Source organism: Miniopterus natalensis, chromosome 3, assembly GCF_054644295.1.
Source record: "Miniopterus natalensis isolate mMinNat1 chromosome 3, mMinNat1.hap1, whole genome shotgun sequence".
Lineage (NCBI taxonomy): Eukaryota > Metazoa > Chordata > Mammalia > Chiroptera > Miniopteridae > Miniopterus > Miniopterus natalensis.
Genome location: NC_142083.1, coordinates 6754658 through 6779207, shown reverse-complemented (window position 1 = coordinate 6779207; position 24550 = coordinate 6754658). Strand labels below are relative to the sequence as shown.

General features: G+C 41.6%; 1 long non-coding RNA gene across 1 annotated transcript; it reads right to left on the bottom strand.

Annotated features, from left to right (window-relative positions):
• Window positions 1-17909: 17909 nt before the first annotated feature.
• Window positions 17910-23655, bottom strand: LOC107545964 (uncharacterized). Its single transcript, XR_001604081.2, has 3 exons — window positions 23384-23655; window positions 19519-19647; window positions 17910-17988 (listed from the first exon to the last, which is right to left on the bottom strand). It is a non-coding gene; the product is annotated as an uncharacterized LOC107545964 (long non-coding RNA).
• Between the last annotated feature and the right edge of the window lie 895 nt (window positions 23656-24550).

The following is a 24550-nucleotide window of genomic DNA, read 5'->3' as shown; positions in this document are numbered from 1 at the left end:
TTAATGCTTGTATGTGCCCTGTCCGGGGATGGGACCCACAACCTTGGAGTATCAGGGTGATGTTTTAATCAACTGAACTACCTGGCCTGGGCCCAGCTTTTTCATTTTTAAGATTTATTCATGGTGTCGTATGTATGCATAATTTATTCATTTTTATTGCTGAATACTATCCAGTTTACGTACATACCACAATTTATCTATCCATTGACAGTTGATGGACATTTGGATTGTCTCCAATTTGAGTCTAGTATGAGTATTTGCATACAAATCTTTGTGAGAACATGTTTTTATTTCTCTTTGATTAATACCTTAAAGTGGACTTGCTGGAACATATGCTAAGTGTGTGATAAACTATTTTTTAAAGTGACAAACTATTTCCAAAAATGGCTATAGAATTTTTTCACTCCCACCAGCAACACGTGAGCATTCCAATAGTACCGCACCTTCACCAGCAACTGGTTCCGTCAGTCTTTTTAATTTTAGTCATTCTAGTAGGTGTGTAGTGGCACTATAGTGTGGTTTTAAAATGCATTTGCTTATGACTAATCATGAGTATAACATGCCATTAATATTTTATGTGCTACTAAGAAAAAAGTGCAACTGATTAAACAGTGACACTATGCTTCCTTATCACTTAGAAATTTTATTTTATAGCCTCTTTACTTATAGCCTTTTATAGCCTCTTTATAAGTTCTCTTACACTTATTTAGGCATAGGCTTTTCAGCATATATTCCTCACATGCAAATAAAAGTGAATATAGAAGTCCAGACTCACCTTCTGGCTCAGAGTTATCAATGTGTTTTCCACACAGCATCGACTTCCATGTGGACAATGGCCTTTTATTGGAAGTCGCCACCACTGTTGCTCTCGAGATTTTTCTCCAGGCTGCTAACAACATTGTGCAAATTCTGATGCTGACACTAGCTCTTACTAGACTTAAACTGAATTCCTTATTAAAAGATTCATGTTCCTTCTTCAAGTGGCTTAGAGCATGAAGTGGTCAAGGGTTTCGTCTGCCCAGTCATGCTACGGGCAGGGGTGACCAAGACTGCATACGCCCAATGACACATGAGCAAGCTGCCCCAAAGCAGCCATTGGAAAATATTATCAATTGTCAGGCACACCCCAGTTTCAGGGATGTAAGAGGATGTAAAAAGGAGCATCTTGGGAATATGACATACCGTTTAAAATAAGCATACTTTTGAGAAGTTGTCTTCTCTACCTCAGATCTGTGTATTTTAATACAGAAAACACGTGATAAAAGATGAACGCCCATCATGCTTAAATTGCATCACACAACTAATAAAATATCGTCTTAAGATACTCTGCAGTGGTTTGTAGGTTAAGTTTCTCTCCCCAAGCAGACCTTCCCCTGTAGAAAGCTTACCTTTGATTCTTCCCGTATTGTTTGCAGCGCTGTTTTTCAAGTTATGCGTAATGGCCCATTAGAGTAGTGAAATCATTTTTCTGAGGCAGGACTAGCACTTTTTAAACAAAACAGAATAAAAACCACAAAAGTGCAATACATAGCAAAGGCAAGCACCTTTCCTAATACTGCTCTTTTTGTTAATTGCACTATATATACCGGTTGTGATATCCTATGTGTTTCCACAGCATGCCATATAAACATTACTATAATAGCATGAGAAGCATTCAATAATACTGATTAACTGATTTTTGCATACTGAAGCCAATTTTAAACTTTTTCTAATGGCCCCCAATTTTGGTTCGATTCTTTAAAAGTTACCATCAGGTGGGTATATCCTTCCCTTCTCTCAGTGAGGGCAATTTTGGGAAAACCCTTGCAGTGTCTTGGTTTATCTACATGATTACAGTATCACAGTCTAACATATTTCTGTTTCTAAGGGGAAGACTCTCAATTCCTTACATGCAAGTGAAAAAATCAGAGTTCTCTCATCTGGACTGAACCCAGACTTGAGATTCTTTAAACAACTGCTCAACTGTTATTTGAAAGAAAGCCCTCTGCTCAATTCTTCAATCAGTAAATCTGACCCCAAATCTGACAACACAAACCAAGACCCTGTGGGTAGCCATACCTATCCTCTCTTGAAAGCAGTCTGAGGACTATTTCTTTGCAGTTTCTCAAATGCATCACTTGGGAGCATCTCACACCTCATGCACATAACTTATCAAAATATTTCTTCCAACAAAATTTGGTAGTCTTTCAGTACATACAATTTATTCCATCTCTGTTACTTTTCCAGTAATGACCAGCTCCTTGGCAAACTGGCTTCCCCCAGCTGCCTGGCTCACCTCGCTCATACCCCCTTTAATCCGGCTCTGGTTATAATAGGAAAATCGCTGCTCTGGAGCCAGCAGATTTGAGCGACTGTCCTGACCATGCCACACAACATTGCCTTCAGCATTTTATTCAAACTCACGAGGCTCTGTTTTCTTCATCTATAGATAAAACGAGCTCTCTGACTACGTGATCTAATACTCTTTCGTCTCCAAGATTCCATCTCTCTGATGAATAGTTTTCATATCTGCTCTGAGGAATGGGGGTTATGAGAGGTGAGAGTATGGACCCCAAGACCAGGCCCTCCTTTTAGCCACAAAAATTCTACTATAATCTGCTTTGTTTGTTAAATCTATGTAGGGTTTCATTTGAATAAATGATTCCCCGGACAAATAATTAAAATGTTCTAGAAAATTTATTCATTTCAAGTATTCATTGAGTAGCCCCTATGCACCCGACATTGCTCTAGGTGCCAGTGTTTTCCTTGTAAGACAGAGAAAGGTCCCTGCCCTGGCGGATATTTGAGTATTTATGTTAAAGTAATTTGTAAACTTAAAGGGACTACACAAGCAATATGCTTACTCACATTAAGTGAATAGAGTTTTATAGAAAACATTTTCATATCTTACCCTTAGAATATTTCTATCAGACCTAGTATTATCATGGTCCATAAAAAGAATGTAGTTGAAAACATCTGTAAAATCAACTGCAAAAGGAAAACACTTTATAAAGAGAACTGAATTTCTGTAGCGTATATCGCACTTAATGAAGTTGGCAAAGACGTGGCAACATTTCCTTTCAAATAAGGAAGTGCAGATCATCTGTGAGATTAAAACCAGGGCAGCAGAGACTGACTGAAAAACATACCAGCATTGTGCTGACTTTTAGTAATAGCTCTCTTTCCCGAAACTGTAAACTCCTCGAGGACAGCAGGCATATATCTATTATTTTTCTCACAGCACCTACAATAGGACTTTACTCCATATTAACATAATGAATGAAATGTGCCAAGCACCCAACTCTGAGAGATATTGCCCCACGGCCACCACCGTCATGAGATGAGTGACCACACAAGCCTGGCCTACCCAGGACAGCCCCGGTCTAAGCCTGTTGCGAGGTAACAGTAACCTGCTCTGTTCTCAAAGGGTCATGTTTTGCAAAATAAATCATGTTTGCCCTAATCGTAAGCTTTAGTCACATTCATTCAACTTTTCAGTTGCTTTCAAGGTAAGGAATTCTAGAAAATTCTGGCTAAGGTTCTGAATTTATTTTACTCTATGAGCAAGTAGAATAAGTGCAGACCTTGAGGACTGTGTTCCTCTTGCATTTTTATCATAGTTTTATAGAGGACGACAGTCCCTTAGGGGGAGGTCTGTCTCTGAGAGACAGCAAAACCACAAGCACACCTTGTCCTGTGAAGACAAGGCTACTGAGACACTTGGCTGCAAGGCAAGCAACCTCAGGCTTCCGCCACAAAAACACACACGACCTGGAGGGAACCTTTCACCTGGAGCCTGCCGCCCCTACAGCTCTGCCGGGCGGATGTGCCTGCTGCCTGCAACCTCTGGGGACTTCGCAGGGGAACTGAATCACATCTGTTAATCACTCTGAGCTCCAGAGAAACAGATGCCAAATAAGTTCCTGGCTTTGTTAGAGAAATGTGGCAAAGACCAAACGGTAGAATTTCTCACTAGTCAGAACTTCAGGGAATTATCCTGACCTAACCTTCAGCTTCCATCAAATACACATGATAGTAATAATACCGTAACTCCCATTTAACTGCTACCCACCTGCCGTCTCACAACAATGCTGTGACATGGACAAGGAGGTGACCCCTGGGGGGACACGATGACACACAGCATTTATGTCAGGGAAATGCCACCATGAGCAGCCAAGTTTTGAACATAGAGAGTAACCTTGAAGATAAATAAAGTAAAAACAGTCCACATCATTTGTGTTTATACAAATAACGTTCAGATCAGGCCCTGAACCTTGGACTTCTGGTGTCCGGTCCTCCCGTGTTCTGGGCTTGGCCGGGACGTACGCAGGTGTGAGGCAGCCCCAGCAAGGGACCAAGGGCCCCAAGGGGAAGGTCCCAGAAGTGGAAGCGCCACCTCCCTTCTCCCCAAGGTGAGAAGTCTAAAACTGGATAAAGGAGCTCTGGAGGCATCAGTCTGACCCATGAGAGAGCGTGAAGCTAGGTGCCCAGGTGGGTATTCTTAAGAACAAGACATTTATTCATTTATGTCAAATTAACGGGCTTATGTCATCCCAGACCTATAAAAATAGGACATATATCCCAAATTTAATTCTGGTAACAGGTTAACATACCTCCCTTTTCCTCTTTATTACTTCTTAGCTACCCCAGTTTATTACCCAAAAGCGACAAGTCACTTAACCTCTCTGTATTTCAGTTTCTCATCGGCAATATTGGTGGGGCTGTTGGGAGTCGCATAGGGTCTCCATCTAGGCAACAACAGATCTGGGTATTCGAGAAGCCTCACATTTTTCACGAGGCAAAGGCACACCTATTAGCTCCCTACCCGAGTCATCCCGGCAAAGTGTTGGGACTAAAGTGCAAGGCACCTAAGACACCGAAATCAAAGGCAAGCTCGTTCTGTTGCTACAACAAAGGACGGTTATGGGGTAATCAGAGCCACACAGGGCTCCATAAAGCACTTCAGTTACTCACAAGACTCAGTTCAGTCCTTCCCTAGTTTCTTCTCCTGTCTTCAGCTTGGGGCTTGGAGTGAAAGTGACTTGCCCACTCACTGGCCCCAACAACTTGCTCCCATCTGCCCTGTCTGTCGAAGGGGCACAGAACGAGAAGCTGGGAGCCTGAGATCTTGGGCACTCCAAGCCATGACCAGCTGTGTGGCTTTAGCACCGGCACCTAGCCTCCCGCACTGACCTTCTTCACCTGAGCAATGAAGGTTTGGTTCCCATCAACTTTAGGAGCCCTTCAAATTCAAATATCTCCACTTCCCTAAAACCCCAATCTCCTCCATTCTATCTTCTTACAGTTATGCTCATGCTCCCAGGCTCTTATATATTTAATCATCTGGCAGAGACTAAATAGTCCAGAAATGAAAAAGCCCAGCTTTGGGACCAGAGAAGCCAGAATTCAAGGTCTAGTCTTGCTACATACCAGCTGTGTAACTTTGGGTAAGATATCTTACTTTACCTATAAAATTAGATTAATAATACTACATGCTTTATAGGGTTGTTGTGAGGATTAGATGAGATACTGCATGCAAAACGCTTGACACTGATTCAGTTATTCAAGCACTTACCTCTCTCTCTCCTTCTCTCTCTCCCTCTCCCTCCTTCTCTCTCTCCCTCTCTCTCTCCCTCCCTCCCTCTCTCTCTCTGTCATTATTGGAAACTTGAAATAAAAATGAATCAACAACAGTGATTGAAGCACTTAAGGAAATGTATGATCTGGTTTATAATTCATGTATTGGCTCCTGAAGGAACTTAAGTACTTAACCCCCAATTTATGATGAGAGTATGAGTAACAGCGTCTCTCAATCTGCATCTGATTGAACTGGCTCATTTTATCCAAACCTACCGTCTAGATTCAATTCTCACTCTACATCCATTTCACCAGCAGTTTAACCCCTACATGTGGAGCTGCAATTAACTATTAGTGTTTATCCAAAATGCCTTATTTCTCATTTTGAGACAAACCACAGCATCACTGGTCTCCCTGACGGTAAACAGCATTAGACAATGGAATCATTTCTCAGGGAACTCGGGGGGAGGAGGAAAGGGCGAAGGCAATCCCATAAGGGAAGCATGAACTAATAATCAACTAAATATTTCCCAATTTTTCTGAAGGTCATTTTATTAGTGTGTTTCCTATTGCCACAGCAAGTCTAAGCTTCTTTGTCTGGCTTTCTGGAGTTGGCACAATTTTTCCCATCGAATCAGATCTTCCACTGACCCCAACCCTAAGTGTCTGCCCCACACAAGCTCGGCTCACTCCCACCTCTGTGACTTGACCATCGAGGAAGTGCGTGCATATTGAAAAGGACACTAGACTAGGAGATGGTAAGCCTGGATTTTACTCCTTTCTTGTTCACAAACTGGGCCACCTTAGCTATGCTACTTAACACATCTGAGGATCAGTTTCTTCATTTGTAAAATGAAAGGGTTAGCTTGATACTATCTGACTGCCACTTCTTAGAGCATTCCCCATGCCTACCTTACTAACCTCAACATTCTTTTAATTTCATAGCATTTATCATCATTTGATATAGCATCTATTTTACGTATTCATTTTTTCCCTTACCTACCTCCATTAGAATGAAAGCTCTGTGTTGGCAAAGTTTCTTCCCATTTTGCTAACTGCTGTGTTCCCAGCACTTAGAGAAGTTCAATGTATTGTAGCCACTAAATACACATTTGTTGAATGAATGAATGCATTAAAGCGTCATACATATTATTCTTCCTTAAAGACACTCTACAGGTCAAATTTCCTCCATCAGATTCTGCCGACTATCCCAAACCCAGTCTCTCCCTTCCGTGCATTTCTAACCCAGTTATCGTTAGTGCCATGCAGTCAGAACTCTCTGAACATCTCAGATACGTCAGCACTAACGTCCCTGGTTAAGAATATACATTTCTTAGGGCTAAGGACTATCTGTCTTATACCTAGTCTGTCAAATATTTGCTAGGTATTTGGTTGATTAAGTTTATGGAAAATTTTAGCCTTGCATTAGGCAATTAACTCAGGTTTCAGTCATCTGCTAATCTCTCCACCTGTTTTCTGAACAGGGTTTGTGGGGGTGATGGAACCACCCAAGGTAAGTCTTTGCAAGCAGCAAAGAAGAGCACGCCCTGGCTGGTGTGGCTTAGGTGGTTAGAGCATAGTCCCATAGGCCAAAAGGTGAGGGGGTGGACTCTGGGTCAGGGTACATACCCAGGTTGCAGATTCAATCCCCATTTGGGACATGTGAGGGAGGCAACCAGTTGGAGCTTTTCTCTCTCTCTCTCTCTCTCTCTCTCTTTCCCTTTCTCTCTCTAAAATCAATAAAAAATTTTAAAAAATGGGAAATGCAGTCAACATGTTCTTTACCAGAGACTGTCAGAGTATACTAGCATCCACTGGTATTACAGAGACTATAGGGGCAGAGGGAATTTGTGGGGAGAATCAGGATAAAAATAAAAATAAATGAAACTATCTTTTAAACAAAAGAAATAAGAAGTAGAGGACTTGACTTCAAACAGAATTTTAGAGATAAAAAAGCATCTTAAACTAGAGAGTGAAGTAACCTGACTAAATGGGCACCAGATGTTTAATTAGTAAAAGGCCAAGGATAGTGCTCATCAAACTCGGGTCTGGTAAACTGAAGGTTCCCATTAAAGTTTTACAGAGAATCCATCTGATTTGCCGCTATGATCCATAAACTTTTGCTAATATATCTGCAAGGATAAAAAATATATCAGGACATATATTTCTAAGTATAGCCTAGTTAAAGCAATTTAACCTACCTTTGGTATTTTAGGGACAGATTACTGAGCATCACATATAACTGCAGCAGGTGAAAGATGGGGAAAAATTATAGGAGCTAGAAATTTATTTTCTTACAGTTCTGGAGGGTGGGAGTTTAAGGTACAGATGCCAGCAGATTCTGTTTGTGTCGGGTGCCCTTTTCCTGGCCTGCAGATGGCTGTCCTCACGTGATCTTTCCTGGTGGACACACATCCCTGGTGTGTCCTAATCTCTTATAAGGACACCGATCCGATCGGATTTGGGCACACCTCAGCCTCATTTTAACTTAATTACCCCTTGAAAGGTCTTACGTCCAAATACAGTCACATTCTGAGGTTCAGGCTTCGACATATGAATTTGGGGGGTGGATCACAATTCAGTGCACAACAATGCATATGTTCTTCTAGAACTTTCTATTATTATTACAGATTTCAGTGAGAATGAGTTGGGAATGAAAATGACTATAAACATTCAAACTCCAACTCTCTGACTGTAGTTTACTGAAGAACGGCACATAAATCACTTGTACAAGATAAAGAAAATGAAGACCAAAGGTTTACTGGAGATGCAAGCAAGGCTAAGCTACACACTTATGGCATAAAGAGTGATCAAGAAATTGCACATTTACAGGGGGGAGGAAATTAACTCGTTAAGAATGCTGGCATTCCTGAAGCTTGTGTGATTTATTTTGAAAGCTTGCTACCATTATAGTCGAGGGACTTATGTTTTAAAGAAAAGCAGACACGGAAAGAAGTATAAACATTAAGCCCAGGGAAGCTTTCACAGAAGACGCTGTTCAATAACAAAAGAAATATTTACCTGGTCCCCAAGTCCAAATCCTTTCAAAAGCAAAATCAAAGAAACTTCATTATACTATATATTTAGAAAAATGTTTAGAGGATTATATCAAGATTTGAAAAGTAATACCACCACGATTATAATAGAAAATATGAAACTCTACACAGTTTTCTAACTTTAAGTTATTCCAAGAGATTTTTATATTCTTGAGTGTTTAGAATGCTGAGCACTCCAATTACTTCTAGAAGATTGTTTTCCACTTACTGTCAGCTTCTCAATTTGACATGTACCATGCATTACTTGTGCTATTGCATTTTTTTTCCTTTGTATTCTGGCACATAGTAGGCAGCTAGTCAAATATTTTATTACTGAGGTCAAAATAGTATAGGAATTTTCTCATATATTTGATTCTATTTTGTAAAACTGAACATGTAAACTGAATTATAAAAATTGCACGGTAATTGCATGGTTAAGTCTTTAGCTGTTGGGTCAGTTGTCCTAATAATTATCTTATATCCTAAAATACTTTAATCTGAAGTGCTTATTAAATGGACATTTATTTTAATTTCTTTTCTCAATTTACCTGTGTTAGGTATAGCACAGTGGTGAAAATATGTAGGGTCAGTGTGGCAAACTCCTGCTTTTCATGGAGGCATCGCCTCTAAAACATTTGAAATATGCCACCAACTGCCTCTGTACTCTGTGGGCACTGCTCCAGTGACTGTCTCACTCCCTGGGAGAGAAGACGCCTCCTTCACGTCTGGAGCCGGAGACTCAGCTGTGGCTTCCTCCCCTACAGATCGGCCAGCCTCTGCAGACAGCCTTCCATAAGGAAAGGCGGCCCTCTTTCCAATAAAAGCAGCCCAGAATTGCTTAAACACCAGATAAGTAACTATTCAGATTTATTTGTTCCTGATACAATATGCCAATCCTTGCAGTTGAAAATTAAACAATAATACACTTCCCTTTCTGTTCCACAAAGCAATAACCTGTTTCCCTGGTACATAATCAGAGGCCAAAGGGTAGGTAATTTATCACCAAAGAAAAGGGAGGATTGCCAAAGGTAACAAAGGGCCAGTGATATCCTTGCTCCTACTCTACGGCCCGGGTTTAATTAAGGCAAAGCTAATAAACTTCAGCCCTGATTCCCAACAATGTAAGGTCAAGTTCAGTCTTCTCCTTAAAAACCAAGGCGGCCAGCCAGGCCCCAGAAACGATGTAGGAAGTAATAGATACCACGTTAATCACCGCTTTTGTGGTCAAGAGCTATAGTCCGGGAATCAAAAGACTACTATGTTATAATCTGCTTAGTTCCATTAAAGATCTCTGATAATATTTCACACAGTCATGCAAATTAACGCAGGCCCTACTTCCAGGAACGAAAAGAAATCAAGACAGTCCTCAGGAAAAAGAGGCAAAGCCATTAAGAAAATAAAGCTCTGTCTCTTTAAATATATATGTAATTTATAGGTTATTTCTCACGAGAATTGCAGAGTGTGTGTGTGTTTGTGTTTCAAACCTCTGTGTTCATTCTCATAATCGTGAGAGTTGAGCTTATTTAAAAACTTGCTGGAAAAGACAATGAAGAAATGGAAAGTAGTATTAATAAGCAGGCAAGGAGGGAATGCAGATTTTGTAGCTGCTAAATTTTGCCTGCAGAGTCAAACTTATGTACATGGGAAAGGTGACTGTGGCTAATATGCACATTGAAACAAGAGGATTTAAAGTAAGTGCTTAGAGAATGAATGTGAAAATACTTGTAAAGTCATGTACAAAAGAGAGATGAATTACATGCCTCGTGGGTTAGGGAGGACACATCTTTACGGGCGGTAGTAAGACAGCTATTTATTGAGTGCTCGCTATGTACCAGGCATTAGTGAGTGCCTTACCTATATTAACTCACTTAATATCCACCACACCCTGAGAAGTAGGTGCTATTATTGCCCCCATTTTACTGATGAAGAACTCAAGCTCTGGAAAGGCTAAGTGACTTGCTCCAAGTCACATCACTAACAAGCGTTTGTGAAGTTGGTGAGTTGGCCATCTGGCTCCAGCCCCAAGCTCACCCTATCTCAATGAGTCTTGAGGTAGAGATTTTGCAAAGTCTGAGCAACACACACACACACACACACACACACACACACACACACACACACACCCGTCCCGGCATGCCGTATGTTCTATCATTACCAAATTATGTGCGTGTGCCTAAATATACATTACAGTTGTAGTCTATCACACTTCTGCACATGCTCTTTCCCACAGGCAGATCGCTCCTCTGTTTGTGCTCTTCCTAACGGATTTCTATTCATCCTTGAAAATGCTGCTTAGATAGCATCTATCTTAGATCCTTCCCAGTCCTTCCTTGCCCACAGCAGAACTAATCTCTTCCTCCATATAATTCCTGTGCCTGCTAATACTTACATTTTTACATGTATCACGTTGGCAGAGATACCACCAGCTTGGACTGAGAGGGACAGAGAGAATAAATGCAAAGAGACCCTACACTCCCAAACTTTTACAAGGAGGAAGTAGGCTGCAAAAAAACCACTTGATTGCAAATACATACTACCTTCCATTAAAAAAAACAAAATAAACACATCCAACGATGGCTCAGAGGTTGGAAATAAGAGCAGAGGGTGGAGCCGAGAGCCATGAAAAATTATTTCCAGGCCTTGATTCCTAATCAAGAACTGGACTCTGTGCCCAGCTGGACTTTGGAATTGCCATGGACCAAGGACTCCTGTGTACAATCCATTGTCCCTACTTAACAAGACTGTCTACAGGGGTTAGGCTAGTCCTATCCCACCACTGCAGGCTGGCTGTGGGAGGAGGAGAGAGCTTGTCTCTTCAGTTCGTAGGTCCTAAGGTCAAGAGGAGTGGTATTAAAGCAGCTATGCTTAAGGGGCTACCTCCAAGGAGACCCTCTGCACGGGGACCTGATTTTGAAGCCAACATCCTGGATTTGGAGTTGATAACTGAAACAAGTCTTTTGGGGGTTAGCGGGAGGTAATATAAGCGATTTGTGGCCAGAGAAAGAACTGCGGTTTTCAAACAAGTTCACACATTTCTTTGATACTCCTCCCTTCAAAAGATAAACCCAATCTCCTCTCCATTGACCTATTCTTGGTGATTTGCTTTTAACAAATAAGATGTAGTAAAAGTGACACTATGTGATTGCTGACGTTGGGCTCTACTTCAGCAATGACCTACAACTCCTTGAAACTTTTTCTCTCCTGAACCATCTCTCTGGGGGAAACTGGCTGCCATGTGATAACACTCAAACAGCCCTATAGAGTGGCCCATGTGGCATGTAACTGAGGCTCCTGCCAATGGCCTTAATAAACCACAGGATCGGTGAGTGACCCTCTTGGAACAGACCCTCCAGCCCCACTCAGGCCCTCAGATGTGTACAGCCCTGGCTCACATCTTGACTGCAACTTCATGAGAACCCCAAACCCGAGCAAGCCAGACAAGCCACTCCCAGTTCTCTACTCACCAAAACTGTGACGCGAGAACTGTTAGTTGTTTTAAGTAGCTATTTTAAGTAAAGGGTTAAGTGTGTGCATTCATTTGTTACACAGCAGGAGATACCTGATACATTGGGTAATTACAAATCTTGACTTTTATTCATTCAGGGCCAGGGGTTATGCTAGGCACTGAGGATACAGCCATAATCCTGCCTCTCAAAACAGACGAGTGGGAAAGGCAGGTATTAATAAACTCATGCATTTATGTTTGCAGATTGAGGTAAGTACTAAGAAAAAAGAATATGCAATGAAGAGAAAAAGGGAGACAGAATTCAGATTTGGAGCATCCCTCTAAGGATGTGGCTCTTAAGCATAGACCTAAAAGAGGGTGGGGTTTAGCCAGGTGAGAACTGGGAGAGACCTCCAGGCAGAGGGGACAGCCTGCACAAAGGCCCCGAGTCAGGGAAGGGCTTGGAGGGGTCAAAGAACTAAGGGGCGGAGGGAGGCAATGCGACCGGGGTGCAAAGAGCAGGAGGAAGGCGGGATTTAGCTCAGGTTGCAAAGGGAGGCCAGGCGCAGGTCATGCAGGAACCTGTGGGCCACCACCAGGACTTTTCAGAGCCTGTGAAGGATCTGAGGCAGAAGAATGACATGACTCAATTAATTATATTAATAAGACCACTCTGAAAGTCCTGTGGGGAACCGACTGGAAGAGAGCAGGAACAGAAGGGGACTCCGACAGGAGCCTCTGGCCATGGAAGTGAAGGTGGATGGCCCCGGATGGTGGGAGACAGATGGAGAGAAGTAAATGGATTTAAACAACATCGAGCGTATAGAATCGATAAGACTTCAACCCATCAAGTCCAGAAGAACAAGCAAAACCTCTTATTAAGATCATTGAACGCAAAAGCCAAACCCCATTAAAAATTTCCTGAGTACTCATCTAATATTTGACTGTTTAGTCATCGCTCTGCTTTTTCTAAAAGGACTCCCCAAAAATATATGCATTCTGGTGTTAGTCACTGTCTAGCAAAGGAAAACAGGGATCATTTTCTGAACCTTTTTTTTACTAGAAATTTGGATTACCAACCCTTTTATAAAATAATCCAGTTACAAACCTGCAGCACCAAAGACGAACTTACATTCAGTAGAAAACCACTGAGGAGAGTTGGTTGTTTGCTTCCGTTTTATTGCTCCTGGGACAGTCATGTAAAACCTCAAGGTACAGTGTTTCACCTGGCTACCGAGATAATACAGACAGCAGACCCAGGGCCCAAGGAGGTAAATACCTAAGTGTGACCCTGTGAAAAGCTGGGCCCTTTCCACCCGGTCAGAGCCAAGGCCCTGCGGTCAAGGGGCGCGCTCTGAGCTAGCTGCTCCCCGTTCTGGGCACACTAACTGCACCTCTCCCAGGTAAACACCCAGCACCCGGTCTATAGGAAGAAGGCCGAGGCAAGACGAATGCACAAAATTATTCAACTGCATATTGTTAAAACACTGAGGTCGGGCGATTGAGAAGGGTTTTCTTAGCTAACTGCTTCAGAATTTCTTTTGTCAAGAAAAGACATTTACCCTCCAGAGCAACCTTCCTGAAAGTGTGGTCCGGGGGCCATCTGCGTGCATCAGCCTCACCCAAGGTGCCCGTGAAGTGAAGACGCCAGTTCAGCGGGTTTCAGCTCTGCCCCCTGAGGTCCGGCTTAAGCATCAGGAGTGATCCCTCGTTACACTCACTAGCACTTAGGTGCTGGCACTACAGGAAATCCGCTGTCTTGGCTGAATAAAAACTCTGAGTAAATGCAAAGCTATCTAGTTTGATAGTCAAATGACATAAAGCCATTGCAAAGGGAAGAGATTTCCAGTCAGAATTATAAATCCACTACTTTACGAGGAGAGGAACAGGGTTCCATACTCATAAGCCTTTCATAATAGTCCATCCTTCATGATTTTATTTTTTTTAATATGTTTTTATTGATTTCAGGGAGAAGAGAGGGAAAGAGAGATGGAAACATCAGTGATGAGAGAGGCATTGATCAGCTGCCTCCTGCACGCCCCCTGCTGGGGTCGAGCCTGCAACCCGGGCCTGTGCCCGGACCGGGAATTGAACCGAGATCTCCTGGTTCATGAGTTGACGCTCAACTGCTGAGCCACGCCGGCCGGGCGTCCTTCACGATTTGAAAACTGACTGCTGGCTGTCAAAACTAAAGTGGCCAAAGCAATGTCTGTGTTCTCTCTTCAGCGGGTTTATCAGACAACACGGTCTTTAAACTGGATGTGAGGACAGGACGGCGTCTGGGGTGCAGATAATGTTCTGTTTCTTCATCTAACTTGTTATTTACGAAGCTGTGTTCTCCTTATAAAAATGTATCAAGGCAAACCCTAGTGGCATGTGAACATTTATGTGTACAGAGTATCTTTCAAAAATTAACTGGTCTTTAAAAAATTCAAACTCACTAGGAGTATATTTCTTGCCTTTCCTGTTAGCAACCCTCAGTGTTGACGGGTGTTGGGCTGGAATGATCCAACACATACACATTGCTGTTTGGAAACATAAACTGATACAAGCCTTTTGGAAAGCAATTTGATGATCAATATTTGTTCAAAGCCTTTAAAACAGTCATACCCTTTAACCTACTAATTCCACTTCTCAGAATCTATCCCAAGGAAATGATCTTCAATGAGGGAAAAGCTCTATTCCCAACATCCAAAATGCAAACCCATCTAAATAATCAAAAATAAGGGAACTATTTAGTAAATTATAATACACCTATATGGTAATATGTAGACACTGGTGGTAAAAGGAAAAACAAAAGCAAAGAAATAATGATAAAAATTCTCCATACAATTCAGGAAAGGCAGCTCCTAAGTCCCTCCTAATATTTTATTTAAGCTAGATGCATACACAGATACTCCTATTATCATCATTACTTAAACTTTACATATGTTTTATCTACTAATATTACTATATTTCAAAATGTGAAACTTTAGATATAACCCAGAGCAAGTAATGTAAAGCAACATGAAAAATGTTCATGTCAAAACAGAGTTAAAAAAAAAAAAAGACATAAAATTGATTACAAATGATGGTATACAGATAATATAAAAGGTTGGGATGTCACTACAAAGACACAGAAACCATCCACCTCTATGTGACAATGTGCTGAAAATCCCGGTAAAGAATTTCTCTAGAAAAATGAAAGAAAGGAAGAACACACCTCACTCGATACTCTTTTCATCTGATATAATTATGGACCTAGAACTTTCGAGACAATTAACAGACAATGTACCAGCACAAACAAGAGTTCAGTAATCTGACCAAAAAACTGTGCTAGACGCCAGCCGTGACAACAGCTAAGAGTTTTTGAGGGCTATGTACCAGGCACTGTATTAAGTGCTTTTTAATGTATTTACTCATTTAATCCTGAAAGGGGTATTATTATCTTGATTTTAGAAATTAAAAACACCCTAAGGAACAGATAGGTTATGAAACTTGTATAAGGTGACACAGCTAGTAAGTGACAGGGCCTGGCTGAGTTTATGCACAAAAACCATTACATTATACTGCCCTAACAATAAGCCACCAGAAAATGTAATAAGACACGGGATCCCACTCATAAAACAACCAAGAATCATTTAAAAAAAAAAAAAAAAGTCCAAACAAAACCAAAAGGGCTACATTTAACTCAAAAAGTCGTATTTTTAAAAATTTAAAACAAAACCAGATTGGAAGAATAAATATTATATTATATGAATGTCAATTCTCCAAAATAAGAAGAAACTTTGTGGGGGTGAAAAGGAGGAGATGCCTGCGGTCCAGGCACCCTAGTCCTCTGAGCAGACACTTAGGGGACGGCCTGGAGCAAGGTGCCCCGTTCACACAGAGGTGGCTCCAACCCAGGAATCTGGTTCAGCCACTTGGAGAAAAAGACTTAAGGGAACCCCAAATAATGACATGCCAAGGAAACCCCAAATAATGACATGCCAAGGAACAAAGCTCGCTGCTCCACTGACACCAGGAACCAAATGTTAGCATGAGAGCCCGGCCAACGTTCGGTGAGTGCGCCCGAGCCACGCGCGCCGCCGTTTCCCTGTGGGCCTCGCAGTGCGCCCCCCGCGCCCCGAACGCGGGCCAGGCCACCGCAAGACCCTCCCGCTCGCATCCACGCCATCGAGCTGAAGTCCGCCACAGGGGCTCTTCAGTCCGCTGATTACAGATGGGAAAGCCGGTCTAAAACGGGCGTCTCCTCCCAGGTCACAAAGTTATTTGAAGCCGCAGCTAGAAAGTTAACTGCCCCCTCCTTAGGCTTCCTGACCACCACTCTGAATGTATGCGCCCAAATTACTTAACACACAGGGTGGCGCAAAAGTAGGTTTGCAGTTGTGAGTACGCAAAACAGAGTTTATTCTTATATTAGTATTTATTAATTATTGTATTATTTTCCATACAAACTATAAACCTACTTTTGCCCATCCCTGTACTTACAGGTTAAACCAGAATTTCCCAGCCTTCATTCCCCTACCTCCTTCATGACTTTGCCATACTATATATTATCTCTACTATTACTCACTTTATATTTCCTTTAAATCTACTCCTTTTTACATACACTAACCTAGCTTCCTGCTAATGAAGGGAATGAAAATTCTGCCACCCTGAAGCTGCCCTTTTGAGATACTGATTTTAAGGTGTTTATTAAGAAACAAAACTCAGATAGAAACGTTGGCCCTCCCACCTTTCCTGCCCAGGAGGTTCAGGCAGAGAAACCTGCTTCTGGAAGGAGCTCTTAAGATGCTTTCTTAGCCTACTTGGAATTAAGCGTGGTTAGTAAGAGGGCCTCGGGCAGGCGCCTTTGGCTGGACAGCCCAGTGTCCCATTGTTTCTGAGTCACGTTAGGGGGACATCCCTGCGATGCTTGTCCTGCTCTTCCTCAACGACTTATAAATCGATTGCCCACTCTCCCGTCTAAAATCAAAATCCCTGTTACCCTCCTTTTCTGCTCTGTCCAAAATGTCTTATACACCCAACGTTGCCTGTCTTTGGAATTTTCATGCTTATGTGGATTCTCCATGCTTGTGGATTAAAATTTGATTTTCTCTTGTTATGTTAATTTGATTAGCCCAGCCCAGAAGAATTTAGAAGACAGGAGGAAAAGTATTAAATATTAATATTTTTAGCCCCCATAATTAATGAAAATATCCACACAATCAGGAGTGAGACATGCATTTTCCCAACACATCAAAATAAATATCTACTGAAATTACAATGTTTATCTCTGAACCTCTCCTGGGAAAAACAGTCCACCCTTTGTCATATTTGGGAAGATCCCCTCTATGCGTTCCAAGGAATTCTAACCCATGTCATGGTAATGAATGTGGTTGATGAAAAGTGCATATTAGATAAACCTGGAGGACAGTAACTAAAATAAAGTGAAACAGTTCTGACTTCTTTAATTGTTAGATATCGCCAGGCCTTTCATGACAATACACAATAAGGCTTTCTAACCGGCGAATAGAGCACAGCATTTCCACAGTGTATTTGACCATGACACCCTTTCAACTAGGTAGGATCAACACTGAGAATATGTTCTAAGCTGTATTACTTTCAAAAGGTTACAGTTTTACTCTTTGGAGTCCATCCATTATAAAAATAGATATTGTCTAAAATAATTTATACTGTTCTCTATTCTCATATTTAGAATATCTTTATAATGGGGAAAAAGAATGGATAGAAAAGCATATTTCCTCTGGTCAGTCTCTTGGGGAAAAGGTAACATGCCTCGTTCCAAGAGAAACACCTGCAATGATACTGGACCTTCTAAAATATAGATAACTTCTAGTAAGTCACCCAAATCTCCTACCTTATTAATAGTAGTTGATGACACACAGGCTCTCCTTTCAGGTTTGTCTTTTGCTGCATTGAAGACTTCTAGGTGGAACTCCATACACCGCACTTGACCTGTCGGTGTGCCTGTGAGATGCACAACTGACTTACCACCCGGTCATTCTCTCCCCGCACCACCCCCAGGGTTCTTCTCTGCCTTCTTCCTTCCTTTCTCTCTTTCCAGATCTACCACCTTTCAAACGCTTTGATATAAAAAACCGAAAAGGAATTTTTCATTGTCAGTATTTTTACCCTTAAGTATTTGTGTTACCATGAGAAAACATCCCATAGTTACTAAATTAATGCCTTAAAGCTGAAGCATATAACTATTTCTCTCTATTGGATTTTCAAATAAAATTAAGAACTAAGACTCAAAGCAAAGAAAATGCTGTAATAACTTCAATATTTATGTTAATAAAATAAAGTATCACTTGGTAAGGAAGAGTGCTGGTGTGGTAAAAACAAGACCATGCACCCATTCAGAACTTGAGTATATTACTCCTAAAACTTATTTTTTCCCGACAACCAATGTTTCAATATATATTCTTCTTCCATACCTTACAAAGGTTATCAAGTTATAGAGTAAATTTTTATTCTATAAATTGTTTTGTATTCAAAAATACTTATTAAGTGGAAAGCTGTGTCCTTCTGAGATTCCTCATCAAACACTGGAGGTCAGAAAAATATTTAAGAAAACGACTCTGCTCTTGCAAGTGTCCACACTGAACACTGATGCACTGCAAAAAAATCAGCCTGAATAATCTCAATTCTTTGAAATAGTTAAGGGAGGTACAAACTGAGACTAAATACTGAGTTTTCTCTTCTCTCTGGTGCTAGAGTCAGCTGTACACTGCACTGCATTCAGAGTCAAGAAATAAACAGCATTTTACCCTTTTGGCAAAAGAGATCAGCAAGAGTTCAACTTGTATAAATATAACTAAAAACATGTATTCTGCTCTGCACAACTAAGAATTGTTAAAGTACAGGAGCATCAAGGACAAAAGATAAAATAGATATAATAAATGTGTTATCGTTTAGGGAAATAGTACCCAAAGGATTCCATTATTACAGAAAATTATGCCACTGGTTTTGAATGGATCAACTTCCCAAATAATTCATTTTATATATGTTGAAACATCATAAAGTATTTACCAAATAAAGTTAGGTTTCAATGGTTGCAATTCATTTTTTTTCCCAATCATTTACTCCCTGCTTGACTCCCCAAATTCTACTTGAGGTATCGAAAGATTTAGCTAGTTCATTAGCTGAAAACATTCAGACTGAAAAGTCACAATCTGACCCAAGTACAAGTCATTTCTGCCTCTTCAGCAGCTCCCAAATACAAATGTGGGTATTTTGCATGAAGGCATTACACTGTTAGATACATTCTGGACATCCTTGAGGTTTCTTTTATAGTAACATATGCTTTGCAGGACCCTCTATCCTAATTGAGATTTTTTTCTAGCTACATATTTAAAGATCAAGATCTCTCTCCTGCTACATACACCCTTTCATATTCTCTTGGCAAAAAGTTTTCCCTCCAAAGAAAAAATCCTGCTAAAGGTTCTTCATGGCCCCTCCAGAACTGCCCAAGCAAGGAGGACATCACACACATACCTACACAGGTCTACAAAACCACCATAGTAGAATCTCTTCGAACCAGTTCTGCACACGCCACATGCTAGATCAAGCATGGCGACGAAGTGTCCTTTCTTCTGCCATCACTGGTAGCTTGGTGTTAGGCCCCTGAAAGAAGGAAAAATGTTGATTAGCAAGGTCTGTGGTGAGTAGGGAAGGACAAAAAGCCATAGATGATCATCTCCCACTCCTCTCATTTGCATCCAGAAGTTTATGCAAATCTTTACTTACGCCCATCCCACCTCATCTTCATAAGAGATGCACCAAATGAAAGCAGATTTTCTCAGTGCCTTTATTTATTTTTATCTTTATTGTTGAAAGTATTACAGATGTCACCCTTTTCCTCCATTAACCCCCTCCAGCCTACTCCCGCCCCCTCCCCAGGCCTGTTGTCTGTGTCCACAGTTATGCATATATGCATATAAATTCTTTGGTTAATCTCTTTCCGCCCTCTACTCCTTCCCTCTGAAATACTTGGGTCTGCTGTATCCTTCAGTGTCTCTGGATCTATTTTGTTCAGTCAGTTTATTTTGTTCATTAGATTATCTTTACATCTTGATAGAGCTACAGGGACTATAATGCCACCTGCCGGGAAGGTTTACCATAGGCTTATCTAAGATAAAGAGAAAGATAGAGATGATTAGAGATGGAGATATATATATATAGAGAGAGAGAGAAAGAGAGAGAGAGAGGGAGGGGGGGGATAGAGAGGGAGGGAGGGAGAGGGAGAGGGAAAGGGCTTATATAATCCCTGGCACATTCACATTACTGACAACAGTTTTCACTTCATTGTTATGTGTTGGCTCAAACTAAGCAAGAAAGTTGATTTTGGTTGTGTTTGTGAACAGAAAAGCCAGGACTTCATAAGGAAGTATTTGATCATTTAAATGTCATAGAAGTCGTCTGTCCCCTTGGTAGTTGCAGGAGCTGTAAACTACTTCACATAAAATAGAAAATTAAATAGTGGTTATAAGCTCATCAGAAATATTGTGAAGGATTTTCTGCTTCCTGGGAACACGGGGATGGGTGGTGAGTGGCTCGGTGACTATACCGTCATTAGTCAGAGAAGCTTTACCTTTATCTTGTGTTGGAATGTGGTAGCTTTGGTCTTCTGTTGTGTAACAGGTGGGGAGAGGTCCCTGGGGAAGGGGAAGCAGGTGGCATAACCCAGTGGTCAGCCCCCCTCCCCTGCAAGGTCCTCACACTGACGCCCTGCTTCCAGGCAGATGTGCATTCATCTCTTCCAAACAAATGTGTCTCATTTTTTCATACAAAGATCTCCAATTAAAAAAATCAGAGACTTATTCTGGAAGAGAACCAGGTGAATTCTGCATCTGGGGTAAAATTCACTAATATCTCATTAATTAACACTGTGATTACATAGCCAATATTAAATGTACTCCTGGGCAATTATCTAATGCAGCGCAGCAGTATAAGTAGGCAATAAAAATCATTTCGTTGAAAGTAATTCTTCCCTTCTCATTAAAAGACAGGGAAGGGGATTGTTTAAATTACCTGAATAATTACCTTAATTCTCTCTTTGTGAATATATACACAACCAGTCTTTGGATGTTTGGGGTTAGGCTCAGGCAAAAATATGTTCTATCAAAGTTATAAATACTCAACTTATTGCAACGCCCTCTAAACAATTTATGCCCAACAACTAATCATACAATCATTAGAAGTGAATTTTGGGGACATGATTGTATGTAATAATGATAACTGCAATAATAGGCTAATATTTGTTTTTAATATGAAAATGACATTTTATTTGTATTAATTATTCTATTACTTAAACTTCAAAAGAACCACCTTAGTAAAAACCACTTTTCACTACAGCCGCTCCTACCACGGCCTTGAACCCAGATTTTCTTTATCTCAAAGCCAATGACACTGAGGAAGAAAGAAAAGAAGACTAAGAGTCATATGGATAGAGATCCAGTTGGGCTAATACAGAGGCTAGGGGTGCAGGCTTGGAGATCCGACAGGTCTAGATTAAAATTTTTGCCCTGTCACTTATCAACAATGTGACCTGTAACTCACTTAACCTCCCTGCACTGGGTGGAGTTATGATTCACAAGCAACAGAAACTGAGTATGGTCAATTTAAGCAGGAAAGGAATTTATTAGAAAGACAATCAGTCACACACAGAGTCAATAGGAAAGTTTTCAGTAGCACACGGGTGGTCAGGATGCCTCAGCCAGCAGCCACTTCTACTGCAGGAACCGCAGCACCACCATCCCCAGAGGCTGTGTGGTCTTTTTAAAAATAACCAAACTTCAGTTTGCTCATCTATAAAATGGAAATATTACTAGGTAGTACCTTTCTTGTGAGAATTAGATACATAAAGCACATGTATAAAGCGCTCAGCATAGTGTCTCACACAGACTAAGCACTGGATACATTTCAGCTGGCTGAGGCATCTGGACCAAGTCACATGGCTTTTCTGTGCCTCCGTTGTTAATATTAAAGAGAGATGCTTCCGATCATACTGTATGAGTCATAGGCTAACCGACAAAACAAGCAGCCCCTCAAGTCTCAGTGAACTGTTCCTCTTTCATTTCATTGTCCCATGAGGGTCACTGGGATTGGAATGAGGGCCCCATTCCATGCAGGTATTCAGCGACCCAGTCACCTTCTCTCTAATGGCTCTGTGATCCACCAGGGCCTTGTATCTTGTTGGCAAAAGAAGGCAGAGAGCAACTCTGTGGATCAGGGTCTCTCAAGGACCAGGCCTGGAAGCGGACACATCGCTTCTACCTGCATTCCATTGGCTGGAATCCAGTCGCATAACCACATAACCTTCACATAACCACAAGTATGAGAAATAACATCCAGCTATGTGTTCCAGAAAGAACAAAAACAGCATTGGGGAAAACGTGACAATCTGCATCACACCTGCCGAACATCCTCAGAAAGTAACTAATAAGATCATAGTAAGAGTGAAAATGCTGTGGAGAGTGATTAACAAACTACAGATGGTGGCGGTGTGGTTGATTCAACTGAAGAGTGTGTATCTTCTGAAGTGCTAAAATATTCAGCAATTCAGGGGGTGTTAGAAGAAACAGAAATCTAATCAGAATGTCCATTATCCTGTAGATGAGGCAACCTGAACTCATAAGGCTTTCTCTCTCCAACTGTGACTTCAAAAACGATCCACAATAAGCAAACCATCCCGTTTCTTTGCTCATCAGCTCAGTCTACAATGGGTGTGCAGTCGAAATATTTGTTTGTAGCAAAAAGAGGGAAAGAATAAAAGGGAAGGAAGCCCTCACTTGGAGGAATGTAACTGCCAGAGAAAGATGCAGCCTGAAGCAATCACTTGGTGGCAACCAGCCTCCTCAGCAGTAATTTATCACCATGTGAACAGGCCGGGGAGTTCATCACAGTACTGACACGTGCAACAACTCCACACGCTAGACTCAGCATAAAATTCATGCTTAGAAAATGAAAATTATTAGGAGGCCTCATGGTTGCCATGCACCACGAAGATGGGAGGGCGGCCATCAGGGCCACAGACACAATCCTGGGCCTCTTTTCATGCCCAGGGTCAGGTGATTGGCACGCTCGTGATCTACCGAACCAACTGGGTGAGCCTGTGGAAGGCGAAGGTGTCCAAGGCCACTGTGTTCTTTGTACCAGATAGATGCCTTTCCCACTGTTTTGAGTATCCGCATGGCCTGTCATGGAAGACAGAGAGCAAACACTCTGCACAGGCATTGCTCCATGAACGTTAGTGCTTTAGGAATGCTCTAGATCGGGCCAGCCTGGGCTTGGTAAGGGGTCCAGGCCAGACCTGATTCGTCCTGCTGCTTTCCTCCCAGCAATTATCCCCTTTTCTTACCCGTTCCTTTGACCCAAGGACAATTCAACCGAGTCAAAGCGGATGTGGCTGGTAGCCTCCAAGCAGCCTTCTCTTTTGGGTTCTCACCGTATGGCGTTTACTCAAAAGAACAGTCAAATAATTAGCCAGGAGAGAGCCATCGAACTGGTCAGGCAGGCCATTCTTGGGTTAGTCCGAACCTTCAGAAAGGATTTAATGACAGTTCTGAAGAGCTGAACCAAGGTCTCCCAGCGCAGAGAAGTGGGGATTGAGGCAGAAACTGCAGGGAAGGAGAGAAGACAATGGTTACAATAAAAATACCTTCCTTGAAAATATATAAACAGTGACAAAAGCTGTTCACATAATCACGGCAATTCATTTCCTTCTGCGAAGTAGATTCCTGGCAGAGCGTACGGGAAATTGAACTACACGGTCCAGTTTTTTGAAGTAAGAACGATTTGTTTCCCAAATCTTCAAATGCCACTTCTGAAGGCTAAACTTGAAGAGGGTACAGGTAAACCTCATCACATTTTTTAGTCTTGTGTCCTGGATTCTTATTTATTTTCATCTACCTAACGCTACGGTGGAAAGAAAATTTAAAGGACTAGTAAGAGAAACAGCTCCATCGATAGCAAGCCCAATTTATCAATGACATGCTAAGACCTGTAGTATCTATTATCTCTGATTACTATGAAATTATCTCAGCAGTGTGCCTCAATTTTTATATTTAACATACTGTATCATGAAAAATTAACACATACTGTTTTCCATTTCAGGAACTTCAAATGGAAAGAAAACTGGAAAGATGTTTTTATTAGCAGAAAGTGAAACAAGTGGGACTTCCCACCTCCCCTTTGTATGTTTACCGACAACCGCCTGACAGGGTGATGACAGTGATGTAATGTGGTCAGTGGGGGATGGAAGTAGAATGTGCAGTTTCCTATTTCTAGTGTCGATTTGTTTTCGATGCTGACACGATGGTAGAATGTCCTATTCAAAGGAAGCACAGGCAATAGGAGGGGTCATAGTGGCGATTAAGAGAGGACGCTAGCCCAGTGGTGTGCCTCAGAGGCTGAGCATCGACCTAGGATCCAGGAGATCGTGGTTCGAGTCCCAGTCAGGGCACAGGCCCGGGGGTGTGGGCTTGCAGGAGGCAGCCGATCCATGACTCTCTCATCATTGATGTTT